We start from the raw sequence: 24,223 nt of genomic DNA on the forward strand, positions 1-24,223 counted from the left end.
TGGATGATATCCTGCCTTTTCAAAATGTTCAAAAAGTAGCTTGGTAGTTGTGAACGTCACTTGTGGCGCCCCCCCCCACTTGTGTACTGCGCATACCAAAGAATTTGAGGAGCAAATGACTCATTTTTTGCGGGGTTATCAGAAAAAATTACACTCCTGCACGAGAAATACGCAGAATCTAATGGTATAAGGGGGCCTCGCACAGTGTGCCTTTTTGGTATCTGACTTAATTTGACATGAAGCGCGGTAGTATTTCAAACCTATAGCTCAATGTTTACCGGATATTCTAAGATTAGCAGCGATTTTTTTCGGCCAAACATTCTTATTTTTAGCAGTATTCTCGTTGTCAAAGTTGAGAAACAGGTCATACGTTACCCAAGCACACTGTTCACAAGAAAATTCGTATAGCTCTACGGAAGTTTTTACTGGACTGGCCAGCGTGTTGTTTTGGAGAAAAATCCTTCGAGGGCTTGAGTTTCTCGAACAAACGAGGCCCTTGTGCAGCGTAGTCGTGAGGAATAGCATAACGTGTGGATTCCGCTGGGATTCAGTTGAGCCTTCTGTTAACACAAGAATCTTTTGCAAATGAGTCCATAAGTTGCTGTGCAAGTTGTAAAAGAGGTTCATGGGTACTCGAGAACGATCGCTACCTGCCGACACCAAGGAAGGACCAAACGGGCCTGTTGAAGAGATTTTATTAGCTGTGTAAGTGATTTCGTCTCAAGAAAACCACCTAGCTACTCCGAATATCTATTTTTGTAATGCACCACTCATAAGGTTGCTGAAAACTCCTCGACAGCCCACGGCCGGTTTCGCCATTCTTGTGGGTCATCAGGTAGGCGCAGTCCCCGAGTTTCCGTCAACCTTATGCTCTACTTGAAATCCAATTGCACGAAATTAGCGAAGTATACTCATTTGCAAGCTAATTTGGCTTTGCGAGAGATTCACCTGGAACCCAGCTGAATCTCTCGTTTTAATCTTACCCACTGAATTCCAGATGCTTATTGCAGTAGCCACATAGGTGATACTTACGCAAGGCCGGCAATGTAAGGATAGACAACTACTTTCCATGACTGAGTGCTGTAATAAGGTTACAGAAAAAAATGAAATCATTTACCAAATACTGTAATGTAATTAACTTGTGGGATAGACCACCGAGTAAGGAAGAGCGCTATTTGTTAGAAAAGGGACCAAACTTCGCTGTGAGAAAAGAAGCAATTGCAGAGGAGGAAATAATCCATAGTATCGAATCGGCGTTTCAAAAGCTTCCCTCAGCAGCTGCTGAGGAGTTCAGGGTACAATTGGTCACGGTCTTAAAATCCCAACGACCGGGAACTCTGAATATTGCACCATCAGAGCAGAGAACGTTGTACGCACTAAGAGAGGTTGATAGTATTGTCGTTATGAAGGCAGATAAAGCCACAACAGTGACTATCTTTGGAAGGACAAACAGCACCCCACCGATGGAGCCTACCGACAAGTACTGTTCAATACTGTTGAATAATGAATGAAAGTAAACTTGAAGTTGCTAGACACCGAAGATCCATTATAAACAATTTAGTGCTTAGCAGTAGTATCGGTTGCATCTAAAGAGTAATATTCAACGACAACTGTACGGACTGCTAAAAATCCGCAATTGTTGTTCCCACATGAGAGAACCAGATTCTCGTTCGGTAAATTGAAACTGCTTTTGGGGAAGTCAAACACCTTAATTAGCAATTCGCATGGCTTTGCCAATGAAGTTTCACGATTGGCTTTGGAGATAGATGAAGACAGCGTGAGACTTGACGTCATCTCACTGTACGCAAACAACCAGGACAGATGCTTTGGAGGTAACCAAGAGGTTATTACTGATAGGAAAGACATTCAAGAATCGGATACAGCTCTCTGTGGATGAAAAGCTGAGGACAGAAGAGTGAGTTTGAATATGGACCAGTTCTCTTTTGACACAGCTGTTTACTCACAAGAATAAGGCATTACAATGTGATCACCAATATTCCCAGTTTTTAGCTGCTGGTTTCAATGAGGTTTTCGAAAATGGCCTTGGAAAATAGCATCATCTGTCGATAGTTTTTGACGTCAGTCAGACTTCGTGAAATTTAGCATATAGATGGGGTACATCTCGGGCACTCTATCCTTCCCGGTCTGTACGAAACGTAATAGTGGGGCGAAAAAACTTTTAAAAAATTTACCAGAAAGCGACAGATCAACGGAACAGTTTAAACTACCCATCAGAATACCCAAAACCAGTGTACAACAGTAGTGCCTCATCAGAAGTTAGCTGAGTCAAGACACCTTGCACAGAGGAAATCAACCAAACAGTGGCTCAGATCGAGTTTACCAACAGACTTCAAGAAATAAGCTACTCATTGAGTTTGATTAGACAGCATTTGGGAAGTATATTGACCCCGGTATCAAAACCCAGTAGGGAATAGATTGCCACAGAAGTCATTACATATGAAGCAGGAACGCCGGAAACTAAACATTGCCAACTTTCGAGTAGCGCTCGAGAAGGAAAATACATTACGCTCAGTTTTTGTGCACTTGAAAGATCCCCTCTTCGTTGAAATGACTTAGAACTGTGTATGAAATTAAATGCAGCGTAGAACAAACAACCAGGGAACTGTACATCAGAATGAGCGGGCGTAAGAGAAGGACAAGCAAACCACCATGCTGAAGAATACCAAGCGCTGATCAAGGACTCAGCGATGATGAAACATTTGTTAGCCACAGGCCATAGAATAGATCTGGAGAATGTAGATGTCTTAAGACGGGTACTGCGATCCACATCACAGTGGCTGACGGCCGAGGAGGTGGATTAGCTTGGCCTAGCTGATTGGTACTCCTTGCGTCTTAAATCTCGACCAACCTCGTAACTTACTCACTTGGCCTGACGAAGCTTTTTCTGTCAAAAGCGAAACGTCGCCCAGCAATAAATCTACCGATTACCTTACAGAATTTAAGCCCTTATCGAAAGTGTTACAATTTAGGTTACCATATCCAACAATGCTAAATACTCATTCATGAGACGAGAAATAACACGCGCTATTATTTTTATTTCGATCTGAAGCCCTGTACTTTATGTGTACATGGTTCCTGAACCGCACGTTTAGCTTTTATTAGCGCCAGAAGAGTGCGAAATATTGCCCTAAATCTAAATGGTCCCTGGGTGGTTTTGTCACCTTACTTTTCCACTAAACTCTATGTTAAAAAGGGCATTTCTATCAGCTAGTCGTCAGATCTCCCATACATTTTATAGGCTGTTCGCATTTGCGGGCGGGAGGGACGAGACCTTGCAGAATAACCCATACAATTAGTTAAGATCATGTTCAGTGGCATTTTGTGACCGTGAAGTCTTCACACTGTGGTAGGGCTTTATAAATCACAAGTTTTAAAGTCATTCCTGAGGAAGTGGCCTGCAAAATGAGTGGTTCAGTAAATAGTCCCATAAGATTGAAACAAGGTGGGAAGTAGCTGCTCCGTAGACCAATAAGGTCACAGTATATAGAAAAAATTCAGTTTTTCTTAAATCCTAGTGGACAGTGGAGGGTCCATACTTCATTCGTCTGCTCTGATACCGTGATGGATGTGTAACTTTGTGCCTGTAGGAATTCTGAGGTTGGTTATGATTAGATCTTTGAAAGGGGTGGTGGTGTGAACTGGGATTGGTTGAACATGGTTCTTTTATGAATTGAATGTAGACTGGCGTAGTTTTATGGTGGCACTGTCGCATGACATTGGAGCAGTGCTCGGGAACAAGACAAGTCACCTCAAACAATCTACCTTCGTTGTTCAGGTGACCTGTTGTTGTCATACCGGGCTAATAGCGATATCTGTGAGTCCCTGTGTCCAATTGGATAGAGGCTCGATAAGCTAATCGTCCTTGTCATGCAGTCCACATAATTGGCACAATAACCACAGGTAGGTGATTATACCGCCATAGATTGGTCGAAAACTGACAAACTCTGTTTTAGAGTAAATGTGATCAGAAACGCGGCCGAATGTAATTTGACGGTACGATAATTCCCTGCACTTCGCAAATCTTGGATAGCGATTTCTCTCGTCACTCAGTAGCGCTTCCCTGAATATACCAGGTATTCCATATTGGAGGATTCGCTCCGGCCCCGGAAGGATGGTTCCCTGATATATAGTCTCAGAAACAATTTTTCCATTCTATGACTAGAAACTAAGTTTGAGCGAGAAATTTCAGGGGAACAACTAGCGGGAAGTTTGTGGAATTTTTTAATCTAACCATCGAAATGTGAAATAAACGCGAACGGTACCACAACGAAATAGACAACTTATACACCCATCAGTGATGGAAACTCCGTGCAAAGGCCGTTCCCGAAGACAGAAACAGCAATTCGCATATGTTATGAAAGAACTTTGAAGTTCCCGGCAAGGTTTTGGATGACACAGCGGCTACTTTTTACTGAACCATTAATACAGCGGGGAAACCAAGGCAAATTTAGAAGACTGTGTGTTACTATTGGAGACCTGTGATTTCGTAAAGGTCATTTATTTCTTTTTTAGAGAATTCTTGAGAAAAATTTTCATCAATGGTATGCTGGTCGGGGGCAACATAGCTGTTGAAGCCACCGACGCTCTGAGGAAACTCGTATGGGATCTCCCTCACACATATGTTTGATAACACCGGCCCGATTGTTTGACAAACCTGAAGCGCATAATTATACGGTTGCCCAGGCATCTGCAAACGGGATGGGCAAAGGTAGTAGACGATAAAATGCAGAAACGGAATGAGGCATCTTTGTAATGCAATACTCATAAGGTTGCTGAAAATTCTTCGACAGCCCACGACCGGTTTTGCCCCTCTTGAAACTCGTCAAGTAGGCGCAATCCCGGAGATACCGTCAACCTTATGTTCTACGTGAAACCTTCGGCCAGGTTTCACACACATGGCTTATGACAACCGTAAACAGTTTGATAAAAATACGATAAAGGCAATGGAGAGGACTTCCACATAGATGATTACTTAGCGTTGATCATACCTGATCCTCAGGTTCTTAGGTTATTCGATCCATTGTCCAGGTTAATGATCTAAGGTGGCTTTCGTTTTGGATAATCAATAGCAACCATTCTCCTGAGAACAATTAAAGCCGTTTAAGATGACCTGGGAAAAGCGTTTCGAAACCTAGCTGTGTGGTCCATCGTTTTGCGTGTGTACTGGCCGGAGTGTGAGTCGGGGATTATGGTGTGAGAGCTTTGAACAATCTTCATCATTACTTATCTACAAGTAAGTTTTTACTCACCCCCAGTATAGGAGTATGTCAAGTGAGTGGTATTATTTGTACACGATACAGTCTTCCTTACGTTCTACTCCGACCTCATTTGTACTCAGCAGGCCGATGATCTGTTTTGGGGAGGGCGATTATGATAATTGTTTTCCTTTGCTCGCGTCCTGTTGCAAAATAAGATGTGAAGCAATTAAGTTGGGAAGTACCGAATCCAACTGAAAGCATATTAATTCATCCATTCATTTATTTGATCCGTTTGTGTTCTTATTGATCTCCATCTGTCTCGTTCCGCGATTTAACTTGCCAAAAGAACCGCCCAACTCCGATACTAGTATGCCAGCAAGTGTTTGTCACTGCTCCAACTTACACATCCGCGCTCGTTTTCTCCGTCTTCTCCGTGTGATCGCACCGCCAATCGGAATCACAAGGCTGATCTTGGAACCGACGATCGTAACCCACACAAACGAGTCAACATTTCACACGCCGGAATTTGACGCCGTAACAAGTCGATCAGTGATGGAATTGCGTGGTTGCTGACGAAATGATCACGCTTACTCGTATGTGAATAGTATCGTAGGCTTTCGAACCCAATTTTTCTTTGATAGCATCAGGTCTTTGTCTGACACAAGGTTCCACACAGCAGACGCATTCGAGAACGGAATCTCAAGATTCGCAGGGTTTAATATTCTGCTAACTAATTTAGTCGGCATTCTATGAGTGGTTACCTATGTGTTGTCGCCCCTGATTTGCATACTGTTACGCAACTGCCTCTTAGGCACGGTCCAAGTCACTCATCTGAGTGAACTAAGCCAGGCCGGATTTTTCTCAACATTCTCAAAAATACATTTTATATCAAGATATTAGTTGAATGTCTTGGTTTTCCATGCAGGAGTTGATCAGACCGGATTCTGGGGACTTTGGTTGGTAGGGAGACAACCACATCTCGCTCGTAGTTAAGCTCCATAAAACTGCGGAAAATTCTCTGGATATCATCGCAAACAAACCAATTCCCGTTGACAAATTTGTATTCCACCGTCAAGTTTCCTATTAATTTAATCATCAGGGATGGAAAAAAGTCTATGGGTTCCCAACTCCTAGATAAAATTATTCACTTTAGGCGCCTGGGTTAAATTTTTTAGTTTTTTTTGACAATCGGTACCTTCCAGTAACACAAATATACAGTTTGTCAGTGACCCCTGATTCGGGCGTCTAGGAGAATTTCGAACTTCGACTTTGCTTTGTAAAACTTCATAGGCTTACCCGGGCACATCCGAGTTAATCCCTCGTGGACTTCTCTGGATTTTTATTGCTTAGGTATTTTTTGTTCACATCACCCTCTTTTGAACCGTCGTTCTCCTTTCCTGGTGCAATTATTCTGGTGAATCCACACCAAGGGCGGTATGGAGAAAAGCACATCAGCAGCTCATCAGCAGTGCATATCCCATGCCCGTGTCGGGGCTCGAACTCCGGACACCTGACCATCGAGGCGAACGTGTTACCACTATTCCATCAGCGAACGCTGGACAGGTCTGAATTCTCACGTCTGAACGGGTGAACGTCTTCACGCTTGAGCGATGTGATTGGTATGCCTGACACATCACCGATACGACGACACAGTAACTGCATTGGTTGTGACGATCGATTGGCTCGCTTGTCAGGAATTCCCAGTTAGATAGCGCCACAGATGCCTGAAACCCGCTGGACAACTTTTATTGATGTATGTTTTGGGGTTTGCGGGATGCGTATCGTTCACATTTACATCAGGTGAGAAGCTGCGGGCATTTGCCCAAGGTCGTTTTGCGATGAACCAATGCCTGAATTTTCGCGGATTGACTATGTTCTGGCACTGAAAAGAAAATTTTCGAAATATGTCTAAAGTATACTTGAGTGAGCAGTGTAAAACAGATCACGTTTTTCGACTCATACATTCACCTTCATATCAAATTGGTTTTGGCTGGTGACTCACCTGGAACCCAGTTGAATCTCTCGTTCATGAAGTTTCCAAGTAACTGAATGTGTTGCACTGGACCGCCTCATGTTTCAGTTGGCAAGATAATTGAGATGTTGTGATATATGTGTAGACGTGATGTACTACTTATATTGTTGCTGAAAACCGTTTGACAACCCAAGATCGGTTTCGCCCCAACCTGGGGATCATTAGGTATGGACAGTACTCGAGTTCCCGTCACCCTTTTGTACTGCTTGAACCAAAATTGGACGAGTTATAACGAATACGCCCATTTGAATACCAACTAAGTTTTGAAAGGAGACTCGTCAAGCGCCCAGGTGATTTTCTTGTTGATAGTATTGGATAGCACCGAATTGCCGCTTCAATCGATATAAGCTACTTGTTACACCTGAGTAGCTTACACGTTGAATTTAATGGGTCCCTTGCCGATCACATAACTGTTCATCACGACTCGTCTTACTTGTTCTGATCCTCGTTAGGGTTATTCAAGAAACTGCGTAAACACAACGCAATGACGTGGTAGTGATTCTGCTGACTGAAAAGTTGAAAGTGGCATTTATTAGATACCGGACCATCCGTCGGGGTTGTTGGGCTGAGAACACTTACTGTCCCCCACCGTTTTCTCTGTACTCCGAGTACACAATCTTTACGATAGCACACTACCGAGAAACATTTTGAGAAAGAAATTCGTGGCCGAAAATGTTTTCCGTGTGAAAATCTATGGCTTTGCACTTACATACGTGCACTGCTGAGTATACGCACTTAATAACTAGCCTCATTCTTGTACCATCGCCTTTAATGCCTCTTCGATGTTCCAAGTTGACTACCAGTTTTAGTTCTAGAAAGCCCTCGAAGAGTCTTGTAACTGGTCGTGCAGCAATGATGGAATACATTCTTCTTGTGCATTCCAGGAAGTTTGGGTCATAAGCGTTCTCCTTGACATGCTGTCGCCATTTAGCGGACATTTTCAAAAGTCGTATAAAACAAAAACTGATCTCTTGTGTACAGATTATTCCACTTTCAGTGCTGTACTTTTTAAGTAACGCCCCGCAAAATAAGTCGCACCATAGATCTTCAAATTCTCAGACATGTACTGATTAACGATAACGGGATTTCTACCACGAGGCGTCCGATGACCCTAAAGGATCGTTCGTCTAAAAACCTAGGTACACCGAAAAATCGTGTAAAGTGACGAGTAAGTCCAGATAAGACTTTTTATAAAGTCTAAACATCATCAAAGTCCGTAAGTCAACAAGTGGGCTGAATCAGTTTACGGCCACCAGTGCACCATGTGAGCAAGTGAGATGCACATAGGGGTCATCACCAACATCATCGACAGCATGACATCAGTGTTCAACACCGATGCTTCATTGCCGTACATAGGGGTAAGCGCATACAAAGATAAATTAGCCATAAGGAGACCGAATATGCAGTACTTACAGTTTATTAGAATAATATATGGATAGAGTGATCAAACCATTATCCCAGACGCAGTCCAACTGTCAAAGTAACTCATCTTCATAAAGTCCCCTGAGCATCGTCTCATTTTGAGTAGTGCAACCAAGGATGTAAGGCCGTGGTGTTTGCCCATACGCGTAGCCATGCTAGGTTTATGTGATTCGAGTTTTCGGGGGCTGGATTTCATTCCTCTCAGCCAGCTCGCACGATGCAAAAAGGAGCGAAAAAGTGCCCATCTTGTTTTGCGGTGCTTGGTCTTGTGACTACAATAGTTGGGCTACTAACTCGGGAAACTACGTGAATACGGTATCGTCACTAGACGCGGCTATAATATCCCTCAGAGCATGCTTGTGACGGATTGTAACCTGTCTACAACAACCTCGTTTTCAAGAGATATCATGCCCAAAACGTTTGATCAGGATTGGTTCAGGAATTCCACTCTCACCAGGAGCGGATTCCCCAGTGGAACCGGATATTGTAAACCTGCGTGCCTTGTCCGGTAAATAGAGTTGTAAAAGGTCATTCGACAAATTAGAAATAATTAAGTGTATATTGAGAGAACGGAATTCTCCAACTTGCTTAAACGGGTGTTACACTGGGCTGAGGTGAGGTTTCTGACGAAGTGATTTGCTGCTCTATGGTCAAGCTTAGTTACCCTATCCGCCTCAACGACTTTCACCTTGTTTTTCAGCGAAACAGAAACTGAGTCTCGAATCCAAGTTGTAGGATAGCCGAAATCGTCGAGCATGGACACCGCAAATACCTACCTACATACGTACATACATTCATACATACATACATACGTACATACATTCATACATACATACATACATACATACATACATACATACATACATACATACATACATACATACATACATACATACATACATACATACATACATACATACATACATACATACATACATACATACATACATACATACATACATACATACATACATACATACATACATACATACATACATACATACATACATACATACATACATACATACATACATACATACATACATACATACATACATACATACATACATACATACATACATACATACATACATACATACATACATACATACATACATACATACATACATACATACATACATACATACATACATACATACATACATACATACATACATACATACATACATACATACATACATACATACATACATACATACATACATACATACATACATACATACATACATACATACATACATACATACATACATACATACATACATAAGTGAATACTGAGCCAAGAAATAGTCACTTGCTCAGTACGGAATAAATAGAGTTCGAGGAGAATTTTTACACGTAAACTCCTTCGTTTGGTACCATACCAAACTTCCCCGGACGTGCTTGTGGGCAGGACCGATTGCAGTTTCACGAAAACTTGAGCTATTCGAGCAGTGTCAAATTGTCAAAGCAAGCGAGCGTATTCCCTCACTTCACGAACAATAATCCGACCGAATAAGCAGAACTTCTGATACAAGCAATAAATAGTTAGACGGGAGAAAGTATTAGCAGGTGGCAAATCCGTTCGCTAAGATGAGATGCAGGCCATCAGGAACACGGTCGCTTTTAGTGGATACAATGCAGGATAAGGTCAGATAATGGCACAGCACAAGATAATCACGGAGGTACATTGCCACGATAGGTTTCCAGAAATCACCTTTTGAACCGACATTCCCTGCAGAACCCCATCCAACTTACGAAATCTATGGGTCTCCGAAGTGGCTTCAACATAAAACGTCTTCGATCACTCAACTTGGGCTTCCACAGAGCTTTCCGACTTTTGTTGGGTTTTACCGGCCACACTTCTACGTTGATAATTTATTCGCAAGGACATTTTATTGGAAATGGCACCGATGATGAAAGTTTTAATCAACTGACAAAGGTCAGAACAAAATTTGAGTTGATAAGTTGGCTTCAAACACAACACACCTTTGAATGAGATATAGGTTAGCCACAAAAAAGTATATTATATTAATTAATGGGAATATCATCTGCGATTTACCAAAAACCTGCTCGGCCTAATTTTCTCACACGTATGAAAATCAGTCACTCAGGAGCAACCAAGTTCTGTCTCTTTGTGCGTTTGATGAATAAAGTTACCCATGGTTATCCAGCCGAGTACAAACACGTACAAGCACGTTACAAGTGCGGTCGACGAGGAAACGTTGTAATTATTTATATCCACGTTCTATTTGACGCGAATGTACAGCCACCCAGCATTGAACAGTTGATACCTTTTTTTGGTAAAAACGACATGATCGAACACAAGAAGAAAAATTATAGTTTGTGCCCAAAGGGGGATACCAATTACAGTAGAGGATTTACAGGGATTTGCCCGGAATTGGAAGACGTATAAATAGGTTCAAAGTTTCTTGCTTCATTGGCAGCTAATTTACTGCAAAACGCGTCAACCGGAGTTGGGTTTCAAGCGCTCCCATCAGTGCTGTTGAGCTGTTGGAAAGTCACATGATTCCTGAAGTCCATACTTCACCAAGTAATCGATAGCCGTATTCACTTTACCTGAAAAATCGGGAAGACGGCGTATCTGATGGGCCGTCGTCAACCATTTCAGTAGTGTTATTTGAAGTAACTTGCATCGATACCTGGAATACGGTTTCTGTGAAAGTGTGTTCGACATCTGTGCTTCATGTTCAAATGAAGATTTGTTTACAGGAGAGAGGTTGGGTTCACTTTCCATGAAGTATCCGGCCAAGGCGCGAATGATTAGCAGTTTGCGAAATCAATACGGTTGCGTTTGGTATGGCTGTTGGCAGAGTCAATTATTTAAAATTCACACTACTATTCAGGATTATGTTGACAAAGATTACACTGGGCCGCGGATCAATAAAATCCTGAAGAAGTGACGTAGGACAGAGGCAAAACTGGTAAACTCAGAGGCATTATTTCGAAACGACAGGTGACCAAACTCAGAGTCATCCATTTTATCCTTTGCAAACATCATCCATTATTACTCATGAATCAAAATCGCGATATCAAGTGACGATGAAGAATTCGACATATATTCACTTACACCCATTGGTTAACTTCCCAAACGCGGCCAAATGATTAACAAATGTGATGTCTTCCATAGGCTATACAGTTCATGAGGAGGTCCACTCTATTTTAACAGGAAGCTTTCTTTGGGGAACAGACTTAGTTACACAGAAGGAAGCAAACGCATGTCACAGATTTCAGACATTCTGTTCGGTAATTCACCCGTTTAAATGGACAGATGAACGTCGACAAATGATACAACAGCCCATTACGCTCATTGAGGGGCACAAACTGGAGCTGGCTTAGCAACAGGGTTTCACGGTGATCAAATTCAATCTCTGTCGGTCTGTCGTCTCTGCTCACGGGCTGTCAATAGCAGAAGAATCTGAAGGCATACCGGAGGGTGACACCCTCTCAGACAGTGGGTAGATTTGGTTGGAACCCACCAGCTGTGCAGCTACTGGAGACAAACGTTGGTCCACCGGTGGAAATGATTTCGAGACGTGGCTAAACGGATTGGCGAAACTGGGAGAGTCAAAATATGCCTACTCATGAGTAACTAAATGTATTTGATGATTCATCGTTTGCCGACTTGGGTCGTGCCATGGGTCGTCGCTGAGAGCGTTTTCTTCCTTCCTGTTTTTTTTTTGATTAACGAACGGGTGAAGAACATCGTCGAACAGGTGATCAACTCACGTCTGTGCTATGTCTAGCCACAACAAGGGTCCTTTGTGTACAAACTTTTACAAATGGAAAATGCACAATGGCTTTCTGAGAGAATAGCCAACGAACATAGGGGAGCCTGCTTGAGGACAATAGGACCAGATCTCATGAAGCAACTTAGCATGGCGGGACAACTTTTGGAGAAACTAAAACCTGTAAGCATCGATCAGGACGAAATAATGGTTTCATTTGGTGTGAGCTTACTATACACGTCTGTAGATCTCGATTCAGCCAGGACAACTGTGGCCGAATTATTAGACAACAACGGCACGCCAAATGGATCGCTGAAGAAGGAATACCTCTGCAGATTCCTCGACTTATGCCTGATCGCACATTTTGAGTTCAACGGAAAATATTATGAACAACTACGAGTGTCACCAATGGGATCGCCGATTTCAGGATTCATTGCAGAAGTCACAATGCAAAAATTGGAACAAATCGTGTTGCCCGATATTAATCCCAAAACATGGGTTCGTTAAGTGGACGACACAATCGTGATCATCAAAAGAAGCGAACTGCAACGAGTAATCCAACTGCTAAACAACGTCTTTGACGAGATCAACTTCACAACTGAAGAAGAAAACAACGGAAAACTGGTGTTCCTGGACGTCCTTGTCACTAGATTGCCGAACGGACAGCTACAAACTGAAGTCTACAGAAAGGCGACACATACGGACCAAATCCTCAGCTACCACAGCAACCATCCAAATTGCCACAAACAAAACTACGTTCGGACACTTTTCATGCGGATCGAGACACACTGCAGCACAACAGAATCCAAGATCAAAGAAGAAAAGCGCCTGTATAGATTGTTTCAGAAAAATGGATACCCGAGGAATTTCATCTGGAGAAAACTCAGGAAACCAAATACGACCAACGCAACAGGACAAAATGCAAGTAAGCGAGTCACACCCCCGTACATCAAGAACACCGCTGAAATGACGGCAAGGCTCTTACAATAGTGGTCGCCTACAAGCCTGCGAGCATTCTAAGGAGGACACTATCAAGACCAAAAGGGAAATTAGATCCAATGGCGAAGAACAATATCATATACAGAATCCAATGCACAGACTGCGACAAACGGTATGTAGGACAAACAGGAAGGAAACTCCCCGCCAGAATACATGAACACAAGCTCGCCACTAAGAGACACCATCAGTTCTCCCACTTCTCCGCACACAAAGATCAGGAAGGATACGAGTTCGAATGGAGCGGCATTTGCATATTAGCTCAAGCAAGAACAAAAAAACAAACGCGAATTAATGGAAGCATGGTACTCCACCGAAGCGGCGGTCAACAAACATATCGAAATTGATCCCATTTACCAGCCAATAAGAGCGAGGGATCTCCAGAACCACCGAGCTTAGGGCTGCAAAATCAACCAGACGAGGAAATCATAAGAGAAGGAGGAAAACATCATTCAAACGGACGCATCAATTAGATTGGAGGAAGCGCCCAATCAAAGCGCCAAATTAACCGACGGACGAAGGGACACTAACCGCCAAGGTGGAGGAAATAGGGCGGCACAAGCAACTAATTAAACTCAAGAACGTCAGACCACAACGCAATACAAATCGAGGCCTGAGAGAACAAACTACTAAAATAGAAGGCGTGAGGATAACCAGTCGACACAAAGGAACGCAGACCAAAACGCAACAAAGATCACAAACGGGCCAATAGATTCACCAAATTTGTTACACTTTAAATAGCCAATCACTTCAGAAGATAACAGATAGCCTTCGAATGCTATATAAACGCACGCAGGCAAGGAAGAAGTACCCATTCAACTGCGCAAGGATGATGTCCCCTGGTATGGTGACGAAAAGTTTGCAAGTCAATTGCCAAGCTCGGCGAGCAGATCAACAGCCACCTGATCACCAACCAAGGGTTCTTCGTGTACTAACTTTTACGAATGGGAAATGCACAATGGCTTCCTTCTGGGGACAGATTAGTTGCTCTTCACCTGCATAAAACCGGTAGAATGCATCAAAATCTTTACTGAGCAAGAACCTTTGGCCTACAAGTGGTTCTATATGAAGAAACGCTACAACGGGAAAACTACCATTTGTTTGAGCCATTGATGGACTGAGTGAATGAATAGCTGAGTGATTGACTGATTGGTTGACAGGTTGAGTAGCCGGTCACTTCATTTATTTAATTTTTACTTGCTGGTTCGTTGATCGATTGAAAGAATTACTAAATGGCTAATTGGCTGACTGACTGGTTGATTGCTTGGGTGTTTGACTAACTGGCCGGCTGACTGAGGTTTTCGGTCACTTTACTGGTGGCCATTAGAAAAGCATAAACCAACGCGACACTTTAGGTATTTGACCAAATCACTGGTGATTCTCGAAACTCCTCCCTCCGGAACAAAACTTCTTCGCGTGCACATTCGAGGATCCACTAAATATTTCAAACGTTTTCATATCACAGTTCACTGTTTCCAGAGGACAATGTCTTAATTCGATCTCTTACAGTTTTTATGACCTACTCTTACCCAACTCTATCGGTTTACGAGAACGAAGAAGGTAGCGAACAAAGTTTATTTTCTGTGACTGTTCCTCTTGGCTAATACATCACAAATTTATATGGTACCAGAAATCACGTGGAAAGAGTTAAGCTCGGAGCTACATACACTTTAGGGAAATAGAAATCAAGGAAGGGGGTTGAATGAGGGATAGGTGAATGGGTCACGGAACCAGGTAAGTGACGTCAGTGTCAAGCAGACTTGTGGGACCGGATGTTTCGTAGGCCAGTTCAAGTTTAGAGGTCGCACAAGTTTCTTTTGGATGCAAAGTTGTGGATCCAGCAGTGGGATTCTAATCGCCTCTGCGATCGATAGTAGTCTGGTTCGTACCAGTCGTGATCGGTTCAGAGGTACCCGGCATATGACGGTAAAGGCTTGCTCCTTGTCTATGATATGACTGGTTTCACCCAAGTGTGATGCAGTCGCACGTTAGCCTGATTTCTTCCAACTACCACTCAGAGATATGGGATTATGTTCTCGCCTTCCGTCCGACAAATGCCTTATCGTATGACCAAAGTATGATGCTTGGCACAAGCATACAAATGAGTACACAAAAATGCTGGTGGTAGAACGTGGCAATTTGTCCTTCAAGCAGAATTTGATAGTGGGGCTGGAGCTGAAGCTCAAACATAGATTAGCGGCCAAGTATGTTGTATCAGCGGAGTTTCTAAACCTTCTGGTGATTAGTTCAGCAACCGAGTCACCTTCGAATGGAAGCCTCATGTATACGAGCTTCTTCCTAACTCCACTGTAGATGCCTTCTACGTGAGTGTGAGCGAGCATTTTTGACGTTTCAAATAGCACAGCGCTGGTGCGACGATTCGTGGCAAGTCCGGCAAGGCTATCAATCCGTTGTCGGTTTCCGCAGACAGCCTGTCAGCACCGAAGTTTCATATCGGACTTAACAGCGTCAATCCAGGTTTTCAGAAAACCACCTGAACAACGGCATCTGCCGTTTGGGTGCACGATTAAACCGAGGTATCTAAACAGAAAATTTGTATGGCACCACTTCAATTATTGCAAATGGTCCGTCAGAGTTGATAGTGGTCACAGTCACTCAGATGATGGTTTTGTGCCATACTGTGAAGATATCTGACCGCTGGTGTTCAAGTACAAGAATTTATATTCAGCGCCACGCACGCACACACTAGGTGATCAGTGTGACCAAACTTCTTGACAAAAAAGATTCTGTTTCATTCAAAGTATACGGGCCTTAATTTTTTTAATGTTTCGGAAGTGAATAGGTGCAAGTTGAGAAACAGTAGGTTCGTAATCTCCAAAATCTTCGGTCCCTTTTAAGTGATTCAACCATCGGTAAATTTGTGTCCTGGCCGGAACTGTCAGTTTGCATAGTTGGTGAATTCTGACGAGATTTATTGACACGGAACGAATAAATAAAAAGTTTGGTTATGTCAGTGGTAAACAGATGCAATAACTATGAATTAACTTGGCTATTTCAGTGAATACTGTTTGCTGGGTTAAACTAAGCTCCGAATTTCGGCAGTCATATTAAAACATACATAGAATTCGCTAACCTTTATTCAGGGTAATGGATATGCATATGCAACACCCAGAAAATGCAGTCGGTGCATTGGATTGGTTCGATATTATTGATTTTCTCACAACCGAACAGCTGATATGCGAAAACTCGAACAGCTTTTGTGAAGCCGATGCGCTGAACGTGTGGCCTGCCATCATGGATTTACATTAATTTCACGAGTGCGTCAAGCTCAGTCATACAACAGCATTTTGCATACAATCCACAAATTTGAGGGAAGTCCTATAATTTTTGGGTGGTAAGAATTCAGCGTCAATTTTTTTTAGGTTCTGTAGATGAATCCAAAAATACGATGACGACTTTTCGTATTGGCTAGGCACAACTGACTTTGCTTCACGATAACCCTGATAACGAATAACGCTGAAGATTCATCTGATAAAAACCTCTGTTACTGCAGCTTTGAGCCTCACTGTCCGTTTTTTACCAGTACCTGTTTTGTGAAGCTGCTAACGGTCGAGATGTCGATTACCTTTCACATAACTCGCTCGCATATTCGGTTCACCTGAGCTCCATGGAGATCGTTATTACAAGTGGGGACGGTAGTAATAACTTAAGCGCATGATTCAAGTTTATAACAATTTTCAGCTGGCTTTGGGGCACCCGTGCTCAACGTGACGCCGCTCTAGGCAGATGCCTTTTGTCCACCAATATAAAGGTGCGAGAAAGTTAACATCAGTCAGCCTGAATACATTATTGTATTGTTGGTAGTTTTCACAGTTTTTTTACCTGATACATTATTGATTGTTGGTAGTTTTCACAGTTTTTTTTACCTGATCAACAAACAATTCTTGACAGCACCGAATCACGTCTGATAGTAGCTTCCAGGAAGCTCTCAGACCAGACGTTTTCAAGTTTACTCCAGTCCAGTAGAACGCGACAGAAAAAGATGGTCTTTAGTGGAGGAACGTATTGTCTATAAAATTGGATCTAGGTTGAGTATAATCCTTAGTTGGTACTGTGAACACATCCGCGCGCTGTCTGTTCCACTTAGTATTTCCTATTGAAGTGCCATCTGCTTTGGTAGGTCGGACTTTCCATTAAGGGTCCAGTTTAATCCTGAGATAACCTGACTAATAGCCTATGTGTTTCGATTGCGGAGTGAAAACTTTGTGCCTTCGAAAGATGGTATTGTGTTAAATTAACCATATTGTTTCTGGGAATTTCAGTCCTTGGATGTTGCGTTTGACAGCAAACTTCAGGTTACGCGCTTTGCCACAGGTGACAATTTCGCTCTTGCTCTTATTTGTCTTGATCGATTATAATTTCACCACCTCTTTGTCAAACACGGTCAACGTTGATTTTAAGAGAGTGAAAGATTCAGATTGCTTTCAGCTACAGATGGTTTAACTTTGTGGTTGCCATTGGTGAAACCAAAAGACGGATGAACAAGGTGGGGTATTAAACGCCTGCAACACTGAGCAGAATCGTACGTAATAAGCGCATGCAAGATGGTGCGACCTACCTGGGGGGAAAACAATTCATTTCTTAGCTTAGGTGAACCCCTCAGAACACTGAATATTTAGCATGCAAACAAGTGACGCACTTAGTCGCACGAATGTACAACACTAATCAGGGATGCATGCAGCTAAAATTTCTTTTTCTGAATAAGTTTGCACTGCGATGAGCGAAATAACTTTGAGTTTCAGCCTACAGCTGCCGGATCTCCAATTGCTAATTTTTCCATTTGCTTGAGTTTTACCATGTGAAACGGATCGGTTGGATTTTGGCCTCTCTTATAAGAAGAAATTAAATTACCGAAAATACGTTTTCTTACTATTTTCCTGAAAGGTTATCCTAAGATGACGTTTTGTTATCCTGGAGCAATTGACGTGCAGGACACTTGTCTCCGCGGTACGATGGCTTTCTGATAAACTGCAGCCGAAGACACTGGAATAAAACGCATTACCACAGATACGGATAACGTAGGAAAATTTGTCGTTTTACCAGTATTAACTACCGATGAAAATAGTGGATTGTGGACTGTGAAAATTTTTTGAAACGCAGATTGTGGGGAACTTCTTTGATGGATTACTAGTGCAACACGAAACTGATGTGATGACCAGGGTTTTAAAGCAAATAATCTGTTTGATCATGAACGTGTTATTTCCGCTGAGAATTTCCCATCTCCTAACAAATTCGCCTGGGCATCATTCAATTAGCGTTTGATTGTGACACTTGGCGTCACGTTTTGTTCGTGACTTTTGATTATTTGCTACTGTTATAATCGCTGATTCGTCAATCTGTGGTTTCTGCTTCTGACCCAGTGCCTAGTTGCCAGAAAAATACTCACAGAAGGGAATACAACAAGCGAGTGCATGAGTGTGGGTGCGTGCGAGTGAGAGAGCCCCACGCTATTTACAGAGCACTCTCTTACTTTGATCCAGGCTGTCTGATAGGCGTTAGTGAATACCCGTCAACATTGATCGTACCTCTATGAAATGCCTGAACTCTCATTCGGCGTGCTTCTGGGGCCGGCCAGAACACGCACCAGGTTTTGCTGATTTGATTGAGTGATTGACTGGCCTGGAGGCTTGCTGGCTTTCCTGCCGAGATTTTGGTGGAGCAGTAGGTTCCGGGCGTTCTGATGTTACATTCAGGAATATGGCCTTCCTGATAGTTACCTTAGCCGTTATTTCAAAAACACACCGTGGAGCAGAAGCACAAGCGACTAACTAGAACTTCCCTTTGCCCAAACTCTCCAATATAGCACCCATTTTGTAGGTGCAAACGAATCACCGAGCACAGAATGTCTCATTCGAACTGTGGTCTGTTCCGGTGGAGTAAATTGTAGATCCAAAGCTGGCTGATGTCGCTTGAATATTTTCCGATCCACTCAAATGAAAAGAATACCGGGGTTAGCTAGTGAAAGACAGTGAATGTTTTTTTGAGCCTAAAATTCGTACTAAAATTGAATGCCATAATTCAGTCTTAAGGGGGGATCGAAAATGACCCAAATTACTTTCCCTCGGGACGTTTCTTTGTTAAATCTGCTCTTCATAGAAAGATTACTGCAATTTAGATCCAATGGCAGTAACTCTGATCTTTGTATCCAAGAGCGCGAACAAAACTCGTTGCCGGGGTTGCGTAAACGACCAGCTGCTAATTCACTTTATCCATTGTGACCTTGGTGCTTGAGTAGTTTACTACCAAACCGATCGCTGTTCACATTAGTGCACTTAAAAACCTTGAGTGGTTTTGTGTGATTCTTCGTTTCTTTTGATAGATCGAACCGGCGGAAAAGTGAGGCTGTACCAACTAAATGTGGTAAACTGCCACGTCTCACCAGAGGGATGACACCCATTTACAGATTAGGATGTAGCTCTGAATTCTGTCGGTGAACAGCCACCTGTTAGAGATGCATGCGTTTTGTGCTGCGTAGCTTGTTCGACTAGACGAAAACGGTGCAGACCTCAGGAGCAAGAGCAGTAGAATGCAGTTGTAAAATCCATAATTATCGAGTTATTCGAGGACAGCAAACATTGACAGTGTCTGTGAAGGGTCAAATGGTGACTCTAATCACTCACAAGGTGGATACACGTACAGATGGCAGTATGGGCTAACTTATACCGTTATGAGTCTAGTGGTGTGAATTATCTGGAGCGATAAGGCCCTGCCACATGAACATATGTACGCGTGTATTTCATAAAATCCAGTATGCTAACATATCACAAAATAGATTCAGCGCAATGTGGTGCAATACGATCCTACTGACACAGTATTCTGTCACACTGTCAGTTGACAGGTACTTATCGGTTGGCGCGTTTATTGGGTGCTTCTGTGTACACGCTTAACGGAAAGTTGTGCAAAACAGCATCAAGCAAGAACAGCTGCTGGATGTACCAGAAAGTTGGAGTATAGACCATAATTGTATTTAGTTCATCTCCAGTTGGATGTGACAGTGCAGCACGTGATCAAATGATCTTAATCACAACGATGCTACAACCTGAGTCTTGAAGTCTACTTTGGGCTTTGGGACAGATCTGACCATCTTAGAAGACTTGGGTACATTGCAAACATGAACCGATTAAGAGTAAACACCAATCAACACACCCGTTAGCAATTTGTGGGCCGTTTGCATCGATTACCTTCATTCGGTAACCAGAGAAGGCAACCTAAGCGAAAGGGGTTTGTATGACAAAAACCATTCATCGAACGTCAAAATGAAAGTGGTTACAAGTGAAAGGAAGAAGGTCTTCGCTGCGGAGTTAGTTATCAGAAAATGCCAACTGACCACTTACAGACTGGTGGACAGGGAAGCAAACCTCATATGTATCTTGTTTACAAAAACTGAACATCCATCTTCTCTTGAACGCGTCTTTCTGAACTTTCCTGGATATTCAATGACTGTTGCTCAAGTCCAAACAAGTGGTACAAAGCAAATCCACAAATTCCGCAATGGATCTCCCTTTTCAAGAGACGCGAAGCGAATTTACAAGGAGGAAACATACTACTCGCTTGCATTCCCATCAGTAGTACCACCGTTACACAAATAATGCCGTACGTTCTAGTGCCGTCTCACGTACCAGTAAACTAATCAGTCATATCTTCGGAACAAGCAACTTGAGGCAGTTGGTGAACTTGTGGATGACAGGAGCAAGCTGGATGATGAATTCAACGTTGAACCAGGCTACGCTGAGGAGGTAATGAATGTGAATGGTAGGAAAGAATGCGACAGAGAACTACAACATCGTTAGTCAAAGCGATCAAGTGGGACGTTTCAAACTGGCAAGCATTTGTGACCGGCTAACCATCGGAAGTGCACACATCGAGAACACTGGGAAGAAGACACATCCTTTGAGCGTAAATGTTCAGAGCAAATGAACGTTTAAACCAGCGTGCTTACGACACGGATAGCTGAACCCCTGACCTCTGACATACGAGGCGAGAGTGCAGACTTCACGAAAACAACAGGTCCTTCCTAAGTTTGTCTGGGCTGATTTACTATCTAGTGCGCAGATCAACTGTTTTATAAAAGAAGCTATCTCGTTTTGTAGCTAACAACCAAGACCGCATCAAGCAGTAAGCTAACGTTGCTCAGTCCTGATGGTCCGGGTTGCTAGTCTGATTAGATGCAACTATTCAGTGTCATACAGCAGGTGGTCTTATGGCGAAGAACTGAAGCTGATTTAGTACATATTATGGGTGATGGTGTATCTCTCACACGGTCTATTTTGAGGAGACAAAGCAAAGACCGAAGTACTTTAATCACTACGGGAACATGCTTTATGATCCTGAAAAATATCACCTTTGTTTCGATCAATAATAATAAGATTGACAGCGTTTCCGGTTTCCAACCGAAGACCATGTATAAATCACTGGTTAGGTAGGACAGTTTGATTCCGTCACGGTTGTAACTGAACCCATGGTTGAATGACGTCGTTGTTGATTTGCATTGACGTTCAGACGATTCAGAAAACGCACACGATATGTCGAATGAAACAGTTTTTTCTAAGACCGCCCGTTTGTTGTGGTCACCGTTGTGTTGTCATCCATAATCAATCTCCTTTATACTTTGTAATTAATGTTTCTTTCTAACGGAACTGATATTGCCCAACGTGAACAATCGTAAAATTGAATATTCACCTCCACGCTACATGTAATTCCAAACACGGGGACTGGGTAAGACCTAGAGACGATGAGGAAAGTACGACAGAATCTATTAACTATTTCTGAGTGCCAGTTTTATACCAAGTTGCATAACAAATCTCTATGTTCTATGGTGTAAGAAGGATAAATGTTCCTGATGCAACACGAAGGTCATACGTGAAATCAAAAACTTACAATTCATCATCTCGTACGACTCTACGAGAGCAACACATCGTATCTCAATCAATTAGGCGCAAGCATATACACTTGGCTGATGATGATGTGAGGAGATACGCTCATTCTCGATTAAGTCTTTTACGCTGTAAGTGAAACTAAAGAATCGAGACTTACTGCACAGGGCGTCTCATAATAGGCGCAAAAAATAATACTCGTGTTAAAACTTTAACCCTAACTTAAACATTTATGATTTTTTATTTAAGCATATGAGCATTATGGAGGTTTACCAAAAAAGCAAACCGACGTTGCAAAAGATGTTGAAAAAACCGCCCCATTCTTCTATAACAAGTTGGAGGCGGTATGAGATATGAGACACAGCATGTTTAACTTCTTCAAGCGTCACTAGTGTCCACTGCTCTTCAATTCTTCGGTTTATTTTCACAATTTCAATGCGCGTACTGACATCCATCGTAGACAATTGCAAGCAAAATTTCCTTTATGTGGCTATTGATAACAAAAAAGTTTGTTATACTTTTTCTGATTGGCTACGTTTACCTACTCAATCAAATTTTGCGTTTATTATGAGACGCCCTGTACTTTTGTCAGTTTCATGAACCAAATTGACGGTTACCAGCATGTCATTTGTCTTAGGCCTAATCATGGCCAGAGCGCAGTACGGATGGTACCGCGTGACGGCCATAACCTGTAAGGTTCTGCATCAAGATGGTCGACTGAGTTCCGTAAAATCTGACATTTTACATCATATAAGCATGAATGAACAGTGACGTACCTCAACAGTTATAGTTATTGATTAGGTCCGTCACGAAGAGACTGGACCTTACCGTGGTATGACGGTTTGCCTACCTCAGCGATTCATTGAGCTGTACTGGAGAGTGTCGCGCGACACTCACAGTGTCTCTCATACCAGGTTGGTCAGTGGTTAGAGGTCTGACAAACAATCTCCTGGCCTTCCAGGTTGGGGGTTGGAACATGTGGCGAATAGTTCCGTAAAAATGGTAATGCGTTTGCATTTCCCGCCAAACATCGCTGCCTTGCGGTGAGGCTTTTGAGCCAAAGGCTTTGGTGAGGACCCTAATCGTCCTCCTGTCTAGGCGGGGGCGCCCTGGCATTATCCCAACTCACGCACAACCATGAACTGCACATACACAAATAAACTCATGCCACATCGGCCGTCGGGTGGTGACATAAGCCGGGTCGCCTTACTTGCTGCATAAAGCAGGACGGGTAAGCGGAAACAGGCTACTGCTGACACCTCCCTTCTTTCTTTTTCACATACTGTTTCTTCCCTCACTCCCCACCCCATTAGCAACTCTCTCCTTGAAGCAGGACGAGCGGAAACAGGCTACTGCTGACACCTCCCTTCTTTCTTTTTCACATACTGTTTCTTCCCTCACTCCCCACCCCATTAGCTAGCAACTCCTTGTAGGCCCAGCACTTAGGACTGATGACTCCATTCGTCATGCATCGGTTTTGCGTGCAGCATCTGCTCGACACCTGGTGCCGACATCTTCAGGAATCTCCAAATCAGTCCTCAAGCCTCGAACCCACTCTATCTGGCCGCGTTCAATGTCCGCACTCTGAAGCAAGCAGGACAACAAGCTGCTCTTGCACTCACACTGAACTCGCTTGGCATTGATGTGTGTTGTGTCTCAGAAACGAGGATTCAAAATGCAAGCACAGTGATTGAGTTAACCGCCCCGTCAGTCTCCACTCGCTTCCGGCTAAGCACCTCTGGTGATCCAGAGGCTGCTGCGGTGGGGTGTGCAGGGGGTGGTATTGTGCTAAGGCACCGGGCGGAAGTATCCTCACTTGACTGCATACCTGTTGATAGTCGCCTCCGTGCGGTTCGTCTGGCAACGTCTGTGAAGGAGTCTCACAAGCGGCAAGTTGATAGATGTCTGTTT

The sequence above is a fragment of the Opisthorchis viverrini genome, assembly GCF_000715545.1.
Source record: "Opisthorchis viverrini unplaced genomic scaffold opera_v5_53, whole genome shotgun sequence".
NCBI lineage: Eukaryota > Metazoa > Platyhelminthes > Trematoda > Opisthorchiida > Opisthorchiidae > Opisthorchis > Opisthorchis viverrini.